Raw genomic sequence first — 16,233 nt, forward strand, 5'->3', positions numbered from 1 at the left:
GTTCTACAAAACCTAATCTCTTCGTCATTCTCGATCATGGGTTTTTGTAAAGTATTAATCTGAGAGTATCAATGATAAGGGAGATATCAGAAATGTAAACTGAGGTTATCTTCAAATGTGGCCCTGGGACCAGAAGAGAATGAATGTGTTGAAGTGCTGCCTGGACGCTGATCCCTGGCCTCTGGGCTTACTGGACAAGGACAGGGGCGGAGGGGAGGAGTAAGAGGAGGACAAGAAAGAGTGCCACACTACACAGTCTACTCTAGACAGTCTACTCTAGACAGTCTACTCTAGACAGTCTACACTAGACAGTCTACACTAGACAGTCTACACTAGACAGTCTACTCTCCCTAACCCTCAGCCAAGTCAAGCGAAGCCAGATAACCATCCGTAACCTAGGAAAGTGGTGATACAAGAGCTGTGCCAGCCAGCATTGCTCAGGGAGAGTTATTGGGGTGTGTGTGTGTGTGTGTGTGTGTGTGTGTGTATGTGTGTGTGTGTGTGTGTGTGTGTGTGCGCACGCCGGTGCTAGGGTTTGAACTCGGCTTGATGTTCCTGTTTGGCTTTTTAATATCAAGGCTGGCACTCTATGCCTTGAACCACATCTCCAACTATTTTTTGCTAATTAGAGGTAGGAGTCTCACAGTCCAGGCTGGCTTTAAATCATAATCCTCAGATCTCAGCCTCCTGAGTAGTAAGAATGACAGACATGAGCCACCAAACTGAGCAAGCTAGTGGTTTCACCTTCCAGATTCATTTTTGCTAAGATGTATCCCATTCTTTATAAAATGGTGTGTCTCAACCACATTGGGTCTTGGAGCACAGGATAGGAAAGAAGCAAGGACTGGGGCTGAGGTTCAGATTCTGTCTCAAATTCTTCAATTTAGCTTTTAATCTATAGGGTTTTTTTTTGTTTTGAAAATATAGTATCTTTTAGATACAGGAATGAAATTTTTAATTTTTAATTTTTTTCTTAAGAGTGATGTACAGAGGGGTGACAGTTACACAAGTCAGGTAATGAGTATAGCTTTTGAACAATGTCACTCCCCTCTCTCATTTTCCCCCAGTTTTTCCTTCCCAACCACCTCCCCAAAACTTATATAGTTTTATATATGTATATATATATATATATATATAGAGAGAGAGAGAGAGAGAGTTCATTTCCAACATAGTATCTAGTGAGTATCACTATTGAATTTTAATCTACCGTTTTTAAATGAGGCTCAGCAAGTTATCTAACTTTTACCTAACTGTTCCCTCTAAAGTGGGAACTGTTAGCCATTTTAGAATAGTTGACAGTTTATAGAGTACTGTGACATCATGGATAAGAAATATTTATAGAAAACACTCAGCATAGCCCTGTGACCAAATCATTTCTCCACGAGAAACTGCAGTTGATAATAACAATAACACAAGCACCTCTACCAACAATAAACTTTGTAAGTCTGGCGAAACCCATGGATGATTCATTTCTTAAAAGCACTCTTGGGATAGGAGTAAGGTACAGGGCCTTAGTATGGGCAAGGCTCTGGGTTTAATCCTCAGCTTGTGTGTGTGTGTGTGTGTGTGTGTAAAGTATTTGACTCAAATAAGTGCTCAAAACTATCTCGTGAGTGAATGTGTCATTTGCAAATATTTATTGGTAAATGACATGATTTCGAGATATAAATTTCTAGATAAACTGCTAAAATAATCCAACATGTGAGTAGAGAACAAACTTGGTTTCTTCTGATAAAATGTAGTAATGGCCAAACACCCTCTAACCCCGCATGCATTCTGTAAATTCTCCTTACTTTGACCATGATATGGTGTGACAGTTTCAGATCTGATATAAATGACTAACTCCACAGAAGTGGTGGTGGTGGTTGTTTTACATGAAAACCATCTGAAGTCAATAATTTTATGCATGGTAATTTTCAGGACCATAGATGTGATTTATTTATTGGGATGGATTTGCTTCAAGATTATGACCTTCGGTGTGGACAGTATTTGTTAACTTATCAATGGTGTCATCATAAGGCTGGGGGATGGATGGAGTAGGAAGAGGTTGAGCTGATGCTGTGATGATGGTAGATTGGGGGTCAGTGGTAAGGCAGGGAAGAGGCAATGGCTCCGTTACCTGCCAGTGTTGTGCTCGGGGTACCCGGAGGTCCTGGTTGCTTGGCCTCAGCCAGGGGGGCCAGACATGGGCATTTTATCCAAATGAGCAATACAATGGCCAAAGCTCCCTCTGTTGTATCTCAATGGTGGATAAATGGCTACCGGGGCAGCCACCAAGTCCCTGTTGTAGGCTCTGTATTCTGGAGGTCTGGGGTTGGACTCTAGAGTTTGCATTTTTCTTTTAGCATCAATTCTTTGTGTAGACTTATGTCCACATGTCCATCTGTGTATACAGTGCATCTTGGCCAGACTCACCTCCTCTGCCATTCTATTCCTCTTCTTTCTCCACCTTTCCCACACCTGACTTGGCAAAGTCCCTTGTTCCATGCTTTACATAAAGCATTTTGATTATATTCACCTTTCCTCAGCTCTTTTCATCTGCTCCCCCGAACTACTTACTACCTACACCCCAGACAACTTCCTGTCATTTTATTTTTGTTAAAGGGCCTTCTAATTGTTCCATATATATGCACATGCCATACTTTAGTCAGATTCACCATGCATATATATGTATATATATATGTGTGTGTGTGTGTGTTTATGTATATGTACATGTTCCAGGTCTATCATTCACATCTTTTGTGGGATACTGAGGCCCCATATTAAAACTGCTGCCCTGTTTCCTGAGCAAGCATCTCTGAGAGGGAACTTAGCCGAGATTATTTGATGATTATGGGGACACAATGAAATTTGAAATATTCCGGGAGGAAGAATTACGAAACTTCTTGTCTTTCATATTATCAATGCGGCTTCTACTTTTAACTATTTCTGGAGTTAAAGATAATGCAGCCCAAATATATCTGATTTTTTTCTTGTTCATGTTGGTCTGTAAGAGGTTGAAATCTGGTCAAATGTAGGGTTCTTGGGGATTTTAAAAACAGGCTGTTTGAAACTTCTGTTTGTAAAGTAGGAAGTTACTTGTGACCCAGAGCAAACACTCCAGTAAGACTCTGCCCCTGTGAAGGGCTTTTGGAGCTGTGGCTTTTTGAGCAAGTTTTTCTACATTCTAGAACACTTCCATCTGAGTTTGTGGAATGGGCTTGAATGCGTAAACAGGAGACTTGTGCCTCTTTGGGTGGTCAGCAGGCAAAGACCAAAATATCCTGAGGACTGTTATTTCCTTCTTGATAGATAGGAAGAGGCTAGGAAACCTACAGTCACCTCCAAGACAGGACTTAGAGGATGAGGAGGAGGAAGAGACCTTGTGTGTTAATTTTCTCCTTGGTTTATCAATAAAATAAGTATGATTAAAAACCAAAGTCCAAAGAGTAGCTGCCTTCTTTAATGTCATGATCATTAGTCAAATTTCTCACATTCCAGATTTAAGAGAAGATGGCTATGAAAAATACCAAATGACTGCATTAACAACTTTTCACCCAAATGAGTAAGGATTCAGTGTGAGGACCAAAGGAACTGACAAAATCAAAACAAAAAAAACCCCAACAAATCATAAAAATCCAATGTCCTATGAAAGTCTGTTAAATTAACTTAGGAGTCTAAGCCAAGTCTCCAAGTATACGGACACACTTAGAAGTTCTTGTCCATCCAAGTGGATTCTAGCTCATATTTCTTCTATATTTCATGTAGAAGGGTGGGGCTAAATCTAGTTTTGAAGATTATTTAGTACTGTATAACTTTTCACGCGAGTTCATCAGTGAAACCCATTAAATGGAGCTGCCCAATCCACATCCTCACAAACAAAATTCGACCCGTACTAAAAGTCACTTTTGAGTTTTGAAACAATAAGTTCAAAGGAAAGTTACTAAAAATAGTCCGAATTATTATTTAGACCACGATTGTATTCACAGGAAATAAATGGAAAACTACTTTCATTAAGCCTGTGACACAATCAACTTTTTATTAACTTGCTCTCCCCACCCTATCTGTTTAATTTGCACATCGAGGTTTTACCTGAAGCCCACCGAATAACCCGTCAGTTATGTATTTGTTTGCTGTATGTCTCTACAAGTCCCTACCCTCCTCCCACATCCCTCCATACCCCTTGAGCCCACCAGGGTTCTGACCCCTTTCCACTTATATTCTGAGACTGGTCAGTGCATGGACCTTGCTAAAACAAGAGTCTTTCTGCAGTAGGTAGCATTCAAGGAGGGTGAGGTGAGTTTCCCAGGACTTTCGTTTGGGTATAGTCAAGAAAATGGAAACAATGGAAAAATAAAGCAAGTTTGGGGGGGGGTAGGTGAGCCCTTTACCCACTGTGATATATCTTACATGAGATTATACCTCTAGAACAATATATTGTGGCTTTAGTGTGTAGTTTACACAGGAGTCACCCAGAGAGCTTGAAGTAATGATAAAGATTTGCAGAGCTCAGAAATACTGATCAGTGGAGACTCACAGGGTTTCTTCAAAAGCCTACCTGTGAGAATCTACTGCCACTTGGACCCCCATGCTGATCCTCACCCACTGAGCCGCACCTTCCTGAGATGAGAAGAGGAGGTGGCTTTGAGATTCCACCAATGGCTGAGAGACGTTCCCCAGCCTTGATCAACCACAGCCTTGATTTCCTTTTGGACAGCAGATCCAGAGTTTCTTCTTATTACGTCCCTAGACAGAGAAGAAAACAGAAGACCAATGTAACTTGTGCAGCTAGCAGTGTTTATCAAGGAGAAGCAGGAAGGCACAAGGAGCAGCCATACTGGGCTGTGATCTGCTGCTTATAACCTGGCGAGTGACAGATCTTGGGCCAGCGGAGAGGAAGAGAAAGAGAGGATGGGTCACTAGGAGACCGTGTTTGGTAGGCTTTCTAGGGTTAAAGAGGGTATGTGTTGCTCAAACACACAAGCCAAGTTTGCTCACAAGCCACTTGTGATCAGAATCATGCCTGGTTATTGGTACTCCTGATACTGCTTGGAACCACCACTGGCGGACACGGTGCCTGGGGCCCCAAGGGGCATGTTAGCACTTCAGTGCCCTGAAGTTCTTGGCTTAACAGTTAAGAAAAACCCATTGGCAGAAGATCTGAGACCGTGTGGCTGGCTAGGGATGGGGTTGAGGTGGGAAGGGGGATTTTTCAAGAACCTGGCAAAAAAGGCTTCGTGCCAACCTCCAACACACACACACACACACACACACACACACACACACACACACACCCTATGGTCCTTATCCTACTTTATATTTCTCCATAGTGCTTTTGCTCAACAGAACTTATTTCTTTCCTTATTGCTTATATTACCCTGGCAACCAATGCCAGGGAAGAAATGCCACCCTCAAAGGTTAACAAGTGAAGATCTGAGACATTCAGCAAATGTCAGGTAGCTCTCCTCTCCTTAAGCAAAAAGGGACAGTGAGATGTGTGGAGGGGGTGGAGGGGGGTAGAGGGGGGGAATGTTGTCAGAGGAGCCTGGCGAGACCTGTGACTGAGCCGGGGTCGCCTGCAGATGCGAGGTTGAGGGTGGAAGAACACAGCCTGTGTGTAAACCTCTGGTAGAAGGGCTCCTCTTGTTCTCCATCCTGCAGATCTTCCCAGAGACTGGGGTGCTGTGTGTGAGGTTTGGGGTTGGCCTCCAGGGCAGCGGAGGGTGGAGGTGGACCTGGGGGAGGTGGTATGGGTAAACGCAGGCCAGTCGGCCCCCTTGGAGGAGACAGGGATTGAATCGCTCATCATCCCAGAGTCTGTGTTGCTGTCTCAGAAGTCGATCTTGGGTAGCAGAGCCCAGATCTGGAGAAAAGCCTGAGAAGATGCTTGGCATCTCTACCACACATTGTATCGAGTTGCTTGGACATTTGCCTTTAGATGTCCCAATCATGCTGCAGGAGCTGCTGTATTTGGCTAAGGGCAGACAGACTCTGAGCGAGGATTCCAGCACTGCACATCCAACGGGGCGTCCGTGAAGGTCTGCAGCCTAACGCTCTGGCAGGTACAGGAGCTACACTCATGGGATCTTCTCTTGTACAAGGTCAACTCTCCATTTTGAGGCGGCGTGGGGATGGCTGCCGGAGCCTCTGCCTTCGCAGCGGGAGCCGTGCATCCCGCGCTCTTGATTAGGGAGAGGGTCAGGAGGTAACAGGACAGCCTGTCCCGGAGGGCGGCTGTACCCCTGACCCACACACAAGCTTCCTGCTTCCTGCATCCGACTCCAGCAGAGCGAAGCTCGTTTCCTTTCTGACCCCAGGTCAGCTGCACACACCACACTTATTTTTTTAGGGGGCCCAAGGGCATGGGGCTTCGAGCTGCTGTGAAAGAGAACCCTACGTTTCTTTCTTCCTCTCCATAGCGCTCCATAGATGGAGTTCATCAGGAGTAGGAGGACATGGGGGGTGGCAAGGATAGCCCCCCCATCCGCACCCCCAGGAGATGGGTAATGCCCACTGGACATGAGGATTTGTGCGGTCTTGCTGTTCTCTGGGTTCTTTCCCCATTTGTTTCTTGGTAGTGGCAAGTCTTTACTGAAAACAGTTATCAACAGGCTGGGAGGCTCATGCCTGGAATCCTAGCTACTAAAGAGATAGAGATAGGAATAATCAATTGAGCAGGTCAAAGAAAGTTCTTGAGACTCCATCTCAACAGAGATAGTTGGGCTTGATGGCACACGCCTGTCATCAACGCTGTGTGGCTGAGAGGGCGAACACGGGTCTTCTAGCAAACATGAAGCCATGAGTCTAAACTCCTGTTCTACTCCCTCTATAAAAAGTTATCAGCATATGGCGGCGACACTTGTTAGGAACATGGAGGAGAAGGGTAGGAAACAGGCCAGACTGGATCTTTAACAGGCTAGGACTGTTTATTGAGGAACAAAGAGGGACACAGCTTTGCCGTGGGCTTGGAGACTATGCCGGGGGTGGGGTTGGAGTCCAGGTTTTTATAGGGTCTGAGCAAGGAGACAAGGGTCACATGAGTTTGGTATGGGGGTTGATGCAGGTGCAGGCAGAGAATAGGGTAATATTCCCTTATCCGAGGTCTCCAGCTTTTGAAACGTTCCAATAGCTCGCTCCACGTCTGCCTTGCCTAGCTGGCTTGACCTTCACAGGGTCCAGTTCTCGGTCCTCCAAGCTCTTAACCCTTCCGTGTCCTCACAGCTCAGCCACAGAGCCTCATAGGCTAGACCACAGTGAATGCTGACAGCCAGGCTGAGGTCAGATCGCACGTCCATGCATACCGGGGTCCTGCCCGGTGTCTGCATGCACCTGGGATAACAGGCCGGGGTCAATCCTTGATGCTAAACAGTGTCGGAAATAAAATCCTTACTTTCATTGGTCTAAGTTCTAAAGTATCTAAAACCAGAGCATTTGCCTAGAATGTGTGAGGGTCTGAGTTCCATTAAAGAGAAAGAGAAAGAGAAGGAAGGAAAAGAAGGAAGGAAGGAAGGAAGGGAGGGAGGGGGAGGGAGGGAGAGAACATCATTTAAGGAAAACAAGAAAACACTAGATTAAATATAAGGAAGGAGTGAATAAAAGACCTGGTCCAGTATCAACTATGGAGGGTATTTTCATGGTCCAGGATTATGGTGCAGCTGCTACCTCCTTAACTCTCATTTGCACTGAAGAAAAGTGTGAGTGTGTGCGGAGCAGGTGCATATTTGTGTCTCTCTGTGTGTCTTCTCTTAGTAGCCAGGCCAGAGGAGGCAAGCCAGAGGGGTGTGGGTGTGGGTGTGGAATAATCACGTAATTGTTGATACGTGGCTGTGTTTTGTGTACGAGGCCCCCCCAAATAGCTTTGTGGTCCCGATAAACAGAAGAACAATGTAATCAGGGAAGTTCTTGAACTTGGACACCTAGTCCCGCTCATTGTGCTGGGATTGGCCGCTGGAGCGTGGAGGGTGGAAAACATCTAGAAAGTCTACAAAGCACGCTAGGTGATTTCAAAGGGCAGGAGCGGCCGTTAGCAACAGCTCAGCTCCCGTCTGCGCAGATTCCCTCCCAGGAGGGTGGAAGCCCTCATACACCCTGCTCACTGTGGGGAGACTGGGGGTGGGGTAGGGGTGGGGAATGGGAAGAAGAGAAGTCAAGGACAAGTTTTGGTCAGCTGGTAACTCTGACATGCGCACCACGGTCGGGACACACTTGGACGGCCTATTCCATACCCTGCATATCAGCAACAGTTTGCAGTGTCACTTCAGAGAACCGAGGCTGGGCCTGAAGGCAGCTTGCCTAGAGAAAAATGCCAAGGAGGGTGGAGAGAGAGCTGCGGCCGCACCTCTGTGAAGGCAGACCTCAGCACTCCCTGGTCCAGAAAGGGGCAGGGAAAAGAAGGCAGCAGAGTCCAAAGAAGAGTTCTACTGGGTGTCTGTCCAAGACTCCTGGCAGAATCTGGGGTCACCCTGGAGAAGAAGTGGTAGATCAGGAGTTGTCCACTCTGCCTTGATGACTTCAGAGGTGACGCGTGGCATCTTTCATGGCAAAAGTAGTAGGACTTATGGTAAACCCATCCGTAGGCAGAACCGGTGTGGTAACAAGAGTGCAGATAAGGCCTGGGAGGTAGCAGCTGGGCACAGATGCTACCAATTCCATTCGCAGAGACTCTGCCAAATATGCACGGCAAAGATAAGAACAAGACTTAATGAGTTGGGCCTCAGTGGCTCACGCCTGTAATCCTACTTCTGACTCAGAAGGTGGAGATCTGAGGCTCATGGATTGAAGCCAGCCAGGGCAGGCCAGTCTGTGAGACTCTTATCTCCAACTAACTGCCCCCAAAAAGCCAGAAGTAGAGTTCTGGTTCAAGCAATAAAAGTGCTAGCCTTGAGCAAAAGAGGCTCAGGGACAGTGCCTAGGCCCTGATTTCAAGCACCAAAACAACAACAACAACAACAAGCAACAACAAATAAGAATAAGACCATTTATAGAAACTGCTCAATATTTATCTGTTCCTTCCCTGTGTAAGAACAGGTCAGTGCTGAGAGTTTTTCTGGCATCAGGATAGAAATAATAAAAAGAGAGCCACTTGTAGGCTACACTGAGAAAAAGCTCACCAACATCTGATTATAGGGAGTGGCTGGGAAATCAAATTAACCAAACAAACACCCAAAACTAACCAAGCAAACAACAAAAATTTCCCCCCAAACCGATTTTATCCTGCCAAGATGGAGAGATGGGATATTTTCCAAGCTGAATCTTAATGTAATTTTTTACACATATGAAGATCTGGGCTGCGCACTATTGTAATAATCTCACTGCTCTTCGGCACACTGTTGAACGCTGTTCTGAGGGGAATGGTCCTCCAGAGAGCTTACATTCTCGTGAGAGAAAAAAATGCAACTGGAGACAGCCTCAAATGCAAAAGCACACGGTACAGTTGGGAGGTAATGCACGACATTGGGACACAGCCGAGTGACAGAGCGGTACGTGCCTGCAATTCCAAAACTGCTCCACAGCCAAAGGCAGGAGGGTCACGGCTTGAGGCTGACTAGGTAGCAAGAGACTCTGAAAAGCAAACGAAACTCAGAACAACTGAGGTGGGGAGTGAGGAACTCAAGTGGTAGAGCATCTGCCTAGCAAGCTGGAGGCCTTCAATTCACACCCCTGTACCGACATCATCACCATCATCATCATCATCACCATCATCATCACCACCATCATCATCATCTAATGAAATGAGTGAGGGTATCAGGATTGCTGAGCGTGGCATATGGTGGTCAGCAAAGGCCTTGCTAGAAAGCTGTATTTGAACCAAAGTGTGAACAAACAGTGAGGGCGTGAGTCGAGAGAACTCTCTGTGGAGGAGGGAATGAGCAGGAGTGGGTCCAGCGCCAAGCTGGGCAGCGTGGCTGCGGGTCTGAGGCGAGGGAGAGAGCAGCCCTGCGGGCCCTGGCTGTGGCCGGGTCAGGCCCACAGCCGTCCATCAGCAGTTCATTCTGCACTGTAGCCCAGGCTGCACGGTGGGTCCCGTCTTTCTTTGCCTTTGTTTTCACAGTACGTGATGTGGTGAGCACGGAATGTTCTCTTCATGAGCCGGGGACTGTGGAGGGAGGAACAGCTCTTCTGGGAAGTTGAAAGGCACAGCCAGGCTGGCAGAGCCCTTTTCCACACCAGAAAGCCGATCGTGCCCCGCCACCGGTGCAGGCAGAGCACTGAGCGCCATGCACCTGCTCAGGAGCTCGTTCGAACGGTTGGCGCTTTCTTCAGGCAAGATGCGTCCAATCCAGCCTGTAGAAAGCAGTCCTGAGAACCAGCACTTACAACATGTTTTGAAGGTTCATGTTTTCACTCACACCTATCCTCAGGATTAAAAAACATCTGGGGGAAAAATTTTGCCTCTGTACTGAACATGCGCAGACTTTTTCCCTTAGCTTTAAACAATGCAGTATAGTTGTCATTGGTGTTATTAGTATAGTTATTTATAGCATAGTTGTTATGTATTATATTACTATATTATATGTTATAAAATTGTGCATGTAGTATATCATTATATATAGTATATTACTCTATAGTATAGTTATTATTTATAGTAGTATTTATGTGTAGTGTATTAGGTATTATATGTGAGCCAGATGATCTAAAGTATAGAAAGGGGGATGTATAGGTCATATGGAAATATTGTACCATTTCTTATAAGGAACGCGAGAATCCACCGGCTTTGGTACCTTCTGGACTCCTAGAATGAACCTCTCAGGGACAATGACACTTAACTCTTGTCTGCCCTCTAAGTATTGTTCTCACTGCATGCTGGGTCATGGGAGTTCCGGAAGGGAATTCAGGCAAGAAGACAGGGAGACGGCATGGAGAGGATGAGCTTAGAGGCCATGAGTCCAGTTCTCTAGACAGGGGTGGGGTCAGGGGGAAGGCAGCCAATGGGAGCGCTTCCTCCTTTATTTGTTTGTTTAGTTTTTTTGTGCTAGCACTGGTGCTTGACCTTACAGCCTCAGTGCTGTGCCTTAGTATTATTTTTTCCACTCAAGGCTGGTGCTCTACTGCTTGAGCACAGCCGCTAGTCCAGCTTTTGGCTGGCTCCTTGAAACAAGAGTCTCACAGACTTTCCTTCCTGCGCTGACTTTAAACCTTGATCCTCAGAGCTCACGATTTCAGGTGTGGGCCACCAGTGTGCTGCTGAGCTCTTCCGCTGGAATGAAGCCGTACATTCAGCACTTCCGTGAGCCGGCTTTTGACACACAGAGAAAGTGAGGCTCAGCAGGGCCGTGTGGGTAGCCAGGGGACGAAGGCTCAGATCCTCACGGTCTGCCCTCAGCATCCTTTCTCTGACCCTGTGAGCCTCTCTCCAAAAACAGTTTGGGGACCACATCACTGACTCATCTGGGGCCCTCATTTCCTCTTCCTGAGCTCCACCTGCCTGACCTCCAAGTCAAAACTGCACGCCCCCCGCCTCCCCTCCCCGCCACCATATAAAAACAATCAAATGACAGTCCACCCCTGCCTAGATTTGACCTTGTGAAAGTCACTAGCTCCCTTTGGGCCGCAGTTTCCCACTGAGTCAGGTCACTCTCCGGTCCAGTACTCCGACAACCACTCATCTTTAACCCCAGCTACGGCACGGTGGTTTGACCATAGGACTCCCCCGTACACGTCTGTGTCTCTAAACATCAGTTTCCAAGACGCTGTTGAAGTGTCACTGATTATGTGGTTTGAGGTACAAACACTCAGTGTTTGCCTGGGAAGCGCGCAGAGCCAGCTGTGCCCCCCTGTGGCATTGTGAGGTGCACCTCCCCCCACTCTACCCCTGGTCACACCCTTGGGAATGTTTTCATGGTCTGACTTCTTGGCCCCTTTAGAGACAAAAGGCCGTGGATACTTTTCATTTGATGTCTATACTATCCGCTCCTGTTCCTCTTTTGAAGGTACAAGGCAGGCATCCTAACCCCACTCATGAGTTTGAACCCATTTTTGGTCAGTGGTGGTTTGATTTTTCTGGTTTTTCCCCTCCACGGGAGAAAGGAAAGCAAGAGCGAGAAGGTGCTGGCTGAACAAGTCTGTCCACTGGCTAAGGAGGTTTCCAGATAAGAGAATCTGAAGGACTTCCCATGGGCGGGAGGGGAAGGTACGGCCATCCGGGGAAGGCACGGCCATCCGGGGAAGAGGAGCAGGAAATTGCTTCTTTTTTTTTTCTTCAAACAGCACAGAGGCTCAGGGCTGGTTCTACGAGGCTCCGAACACCGCTGGGGAGACATGAGCTTGTTCAAAGAAGCTTCTAGACTTGCTGAAAGGTCGAAATGAATCCTGTTCAGCATTCCCTGCCCTGGGTGTGAGGTCTTCCAGGAAGCCGGAGGCAATGGCCTCCTAGTAGAAGCTGGAAGCTTCTAGTCATCTGATCAGAGAGCAGGAGCCCTTCTGGGGACAACAGTACCGGACAGGTAATGTGTTCTTCCTACTATGGCCCGTCCTTCTTGTGCGCAAGCCCCTGGGGGACCTGGGCTACTTCTGCACGGCCTGGCAGGCACCCCCAGGTTTGGTTTGTCCTCTCCGTCTGGTATGCTTTCGCATGGCTCCTCTGACATAAACGACAGGAAGACAAAGTAGATCCCAAGGGCACTGTGCATAGCACTGCGGTGGTTGCTAAGACTGCATCTAGGAAGAATACATACTGGGCCACTGTGAGGATTTTGTTTTCCTCCTAGCAAAGCTTGGCTTTACTCTTAGGTGAATTCTCCCATCCCGAGGCAGGAGCATGCTCCGATCCAGGGTACCCGTGGTGCGTGAGGGAGGCATGCGCTGCCCCCGCCACACGTGTGTCCCCACAACCTCCCACCCATAGCTGGGGACCAAGGAATCTGAGTGCTGGTCAGGAAACACGAACCGGAGCTCAAGAGCCAGACAGACTTGCAAGGAATGTTCCAGAAAAGAGGGGAAGCGCCAGGATGTGTGGCTTTGCTTACGCGTGTTTTCTTATACTTTGTGGAAGAGTCATCGTGCCCTGTCTACCTGTTCTGCAGCAGTCATAGAGCTGGTCTTTAAGTCTTGGAATTGCATAGGAAATATCTAAGTCTTCTTGTGAGGGCATCTCACAACAGGTTTTCAGGGGCTTTCGCCCCAATGCACACAGTAGTCCCTCTCCTCAAAGGCCATCCCGGTAACACTTTGCTGTGTTACTAGTTAAAAGTTCATTTTCTGCTCTTCCCAGCTCGCTGGACCAGCCCTGTACAGCTCAGTGCACTGCTGTGGTCAGATTTCCACCCTGGCTCCTTCTAGGGCCTTTCTCTCGGTGCCAGGACAACACAAACAATTCTTTCAATATCTAGAAGACCATGTTGTGGATTCGGCTTACTTCTGTGATTAATATTTTCATGTTGGTTTGGGCCTTGGCAATCGATATTATCAACGACTCCCCCCCATCGAGATTCTAGACCTGCTAATAAGTGGTTTGAAGAGCAACAAAAGTATCTTTGTTTTGGAAATATAAAAGGGAGGGAGAAGTAAAAATCTAAGGACTTGATTCTGTGGAATGATCAATGGATAGGCAAAGTGGCTGGCCCAGGGAAGATGGCCTACAGCTGGGAGAGATTCCCCTTTGTTCAATGGAGGATCAACACATTCGACAGAGGTTCATTTTTCCATCTCTTTCAGTTGCCTATAAAAAGGTGGCTGTCTACCTCTTCCATGCCCCTAAATTGTTGAGTAGGAACCAGCTCATTGTGGTCATGCAGAAAGGCAAAGAAGGGACAATAAGCAAGAGTAACAACAGAGAACTTTACAGTCACTATCTTGGCTTTTCTTGTCCTTGCCAACATTGTATTACCACTCCAAATGACAGGTCACTGGGTTCTGATGGTTTTTGAAATCCAATAACGATCGTCTCATTCAGTTTAGCAGCTCTTGACTTTTCTCCAGAGCTGTGGGTGTCATTGTACCCCATTGCGTAGTGTCAGGTTCGTAACAGAGCGCCATCAAGGCCTGGTGTATTTATAGATGCTGTATTTATGGAGTGAGACAACAACATGACTGTATCGCCTGCTACACCGGTCCTGGTACTGTGAGGCTTCTCAGAGCAGTCAGCAGCATCACCATGGAACGCCACCCGCACTGGGTGCTAAGCCTGGTCCATCTCCTATAAACATAGATTCAATCTCTTGCCATTATTTACATGCAACAATTTTGTTCTTTTTTTTTTCTTTCTTGTTGTTGTTATTGATTGTGGAGCTTGAACTTGGGGCCTGGGCGCTGTCCTTGAGCTCTTTTGCTCAAGGCTAGTGCTCTACCACTTTGAGACTCTACTTCTACCAGTTTTCTGGTAAGAATCTACAGGGACTTTCCTGCCTGGGCCTGACTTTGAACCGCAATCCTCTGATCTCAGGCTCTGGAGTCGCTAGGATTCCAGGTGTGAGCCACTGGTGCTCGGCATCAATTTTGTTCTTCAGAGACTTTCATGCTCCCTGTTTCTCCACATCACAAATAAAGCAGACATCTTGTTCCTGTTTCAGGGAATATGATTACGAAAGGGACAGAGCTTGATTTATTTGCCTAGCTTCACAAAATCAAGCTTTGTGGGCATGGGGATAGGAAGAAACAGATGGCTAGCTTTTCAGTTCTGCTTGCAGTCAGTACCGTCAGGGTGATGGTCACGGTACTACACAACTCATGCGACCAGCTGGACTCTGTCCATTCTGAGGCAAGGTGTCAGGTGTTTTGCTGGGGGGTGAGGGTCATGGAGGTACCCCAACCTGCTGCCTCCTCCAGACTGCTTGCAGATGTGAACATCTGCTATCTGTTCATAGCAACCGGAACTTTCTAAAAGAGAGCAACATCTAGTTGCTGCTTTGTCAGTACAACTGAGTCAGAATCGCTGGGAATTGGACTGGGTATGAGGACTGAGGTGGGGAGAGAGGGGGGAGGAAGGGGAAGAGAGAGAGAGAGGAGAGAGAGAAGAGAGAGAGAGAGAGAGAGAGAGAGAGAGAGAGGGAGTGTCGGTCCATGTCCCTTAAGTGATCCCATTTTGTGGAGGAGTTGAGAACCATTGAGTCCTGGCTATAAGCTATGGTGTGATTAAGTAGAAAGCAATGTCACCTGTTTATGGTGTTTATGGTTCTACAACATTGGGGGCAGGGGTGTGGGCAGCTCTAGCTCCCCCTGTTGTTTAGAGGAGGAGCCCTGGGAAGTGTCTGGCACCCTGGGCCTTGGCATAGCCCTGTGGTCTCAACTGGGAGAGACCCATGGTTCACTCCCCTGTGGACAAGTTGGCTCCCAGCTGCTCAGGGAGTCTACAGAGTTGGATTGAGTGTCCTAGGTAAACAGGATATGCGCATGTTGTTCTCTTCTTAAATTGTGTTCTAATCTTAAGTAGGGTGTGTCTGGGAAGGGGGGGAATACTAATTAATCCTTTGCCTGATTGGCTATCTTCTGGATTTATCTAAATCAATGATCAAGGGGGGATTCCCATTTTCTTTTCTTTTTCATGGCAAACCTGGTCCCTGATGCCTTTTCTGCTCTGACTTTGCTCTTCAGCTGCTCCTGTTCATATCACCCGTCAGGGTTGTGGCTGTCTCCCTTCAGGTGAACACCACGAGGGCTCTTCTGTGTGGATCTGACTCCCCTGAGCAGAGAGCTCCGAGGAGGCTTTTTCAATCAAATGCAGGCATTGCCCAGGGCCACCAGGAATCCATCAATTATCCACTCAGCGTTCTGTTCACATCGTCTGATTCCCACACAAGCCTGGGTTCCCTGTTTACCAAATGGAGATGATGATAGTTCTCTTAGCAAAGAGGCCAGCATGGAAAGGGAAGTTTTAGGAAGGTTCACATAAAACTGTGGAGCGGCCAAGCTCCCGCAGAGAGAAAAGGTGTCAATAGAGAAAAGCCTAGGGCAAAAGTGTTTGGCATGGCTTAGAGTGAGGCCACTGTGAGAGGAGGAGGGATTGCGGAATGGACAGGATGGGCTAGTGAAAGGAGGGGGAAGGAAATGGGAGCGACACCGGGGCAGGACCAACAGGTAGCTAGGGAAACCAGGGGAAACACAAGTGAAATAAGTGCGTCTCTTGATAAGGTGCTTTGCATAATAAGGACAAATTAAAGAGGTCCTCCAAGAGCAAGAATTCCTAAGGCTATTTGACTGATGGATTGATTGATTGGCTGTGGTACTGCTGTTGAAGTTTACACATACTGTAAAGGAAGGTTCGTTCATTAGGAGCTTATTAGTGAATCAGTCTGTTCTGAATCCAGACCTTACGGCAAG

The 16,233-nt window shown here is 47.2% G+C and overlaps 1 protein-coding gene across 3 annotated transcripts in view; it reads left to right on the forward strand.

Annotated features, from left to right (window-relative positions):
* The window catches only part of Adgrf5 (adhesion G protein-coupled receptor F5), a 70,020-nt gene that overhangs the window by 7,094 nt on the left and 46,693 nt on the right, over positions 1-16,233 (forward strand). For 2 of the 3 annotated variants that reach the window (XM_013019209.1, XM_013019211.1), the window contains exon 2: positions 12,187-12,422. The exons of the other annotated variant lie outside the window; for it this stretch is intronic. The gene's annotated coding sequence lies outside the window, so the exon portion shown is untranslated. The remainder of the gene's footprint in view (positions 1-12,186; positions 12,423-16,233) is intronic. 3 annotated transcript variants of the gene reach the window in all.

Source organism: Dipodomys ordii, unplaced genomic scaffold (genome assembly GCF_000151885.1).
Source record: "Dipodomys ordii isolate 6190 unplaced genomic scaffold, Dord_2.0 Scaffold44, whole genome shotgun sequence".
NCBI lineage: Eukaryota > Metazoa > Chordata > Mammalia > Rodentia > Heteromyidae > Dipodomys > Dipodomys ordii.